Genomic DNA, 1,666 nt, shown 5'->3' on the forward strand with positions numbered 1-1,666 from the left:
AAAGGGAAAAAAAGAAAGATCCAAAAGCTACAAAAGTGCAATATGCAAACTTGAAACCTAAAATTTTGCCTTGTCAATTAAACAACGTATCACTTTCAAAGTAACTCTGTCCCCTGACCCTGTTTACTTCCAATTAGAGATATGCTGATTTGGCCAGTAATTGTAAATTACAGAGGTGCCTTTTCAGGTTCCCGAAATAATCCTGGGGAGGGGGAGGGGAAGGAATAAGCATAAATTTATACCAAATAGGCTCTGCAGGGTTGAGGACGTGAAATACAGCTCCAGGCCCTGCTAGCAGCCCGGGAGCTCCAGGCACCCCCCGGCAGGCTGCATCCCTTCTGGGGCTCCCCTCCACCCAGGCCACATCAAACGGCAAGGACTCAACCAGCCAAATAATTTTCACACGTGCACACTTCAGTTTAGTGCAAGACACTAACAGGGACGTTCGTGGGTTTACCACCATTGGAGAAATTAGCCAGGTACAATTACTCATTAGGGTGAAAAAAAAAAAAACAGGCGAGGGGAAGGATTAAAAAAAGTATTCTCCCCAATTCTGGTAGTTTGGTAACTGTTTCTGAGGACATTGGAAGTATTATTGCGATCAGAGTTTGTTATCATTTCAGCCTTTATCATGTGAAGTCTTATCATTGACTTGTGTAAAAATAACCAATGTTCTCCCATAAAGGTAAGTTCTAATAATGAGGAAAACCCAAGGTTTTCCAACGGAGCCAGGCTACCATTTTGCTGCAATGTTTACAGGAGATAAAACTTAAAATGTATTAGTCATGATTCGCCACCATTTCCCAACTCCTGGTGTACACAAAAATCAAGAGAATTTTCTAGAGGAAAAAGCAATCGAGGGAATGTGTGTACTTTATGGACTATACTCCATAGGTATTTGCCACAAGTAGAGTTCACCGGTAAATTTATTGGGAAGATTTCTGCTGCCAGATGGAAGACAAAAGAAAGTTTTGGACTCTGTTTAATTCTCTAGAGCATTAAAAAGGGAACGTGTAATGCCTTCAGCGACGAGGTATACTGCCTTAAAAGATGCAACTTTGCCGTTTACAACAATTTACTTTAAGAAGTGATTGTTCTATAACCTACTCTTACTTGACTACAGTGGGATAACCTCTTTACTGGTTGTTTATTTAAAATGCCACTACTAGCAATAATGCAAAGTAGTGGTAGCTGTTGTACGAAGTTTGCTGTTTAATCAATTCACATGGTGATTTTTTACATGGTCTCTGATCCCTTTTCCCCTAACAGATTTAGTTGCCAATAAATTAAAGTTTCTGCAGAAACGAGAGCAATGCTATCATGTTTGTGTTTGTCACTGTTCACACGTGCAAGTGGTTGAGACAGAAAAGGGTAAAAAAAAGTGGCATTTTTGACACACGGTGGTAATCTGCAGGAAAATATTCTACATATGCAGTATGATGGAGAACGTGAAACATGGATAACCTTGTTAATTGTGGTTTTTATGGTTAAGAGGATTGCTGGGAAGAATATGTAATGGCTCATCTTGGGATCTATTTGGTCAGCTTGGAGGTACAAAAGGAGGGGGAGAGCCGGAAAAAGAAAAGCCCTGGCTAGCAAAACAAGGAGGGAGGCATTGGGATGTCCTTGCTAAAGTCAGGCTTGAGACATTCCCCATTCCTTGGCC

This window comes from Acanthisitta chloris, unplaced genomic scaffold, assembly GCF_000695815.1.
Source record: "Acanthisitta chloris isolate BGI_N310 unplaced genomic scaffold, ASM69581v1 Scaffold45893, whole genome shotgun sequence".
Classification (NCBI taxonomy): Eukaryota; Metazoa; Chordata; class Aves; order Passeriformes; family Acanthisittidae; genus Acanthisitta; species Acanthisitta chloris.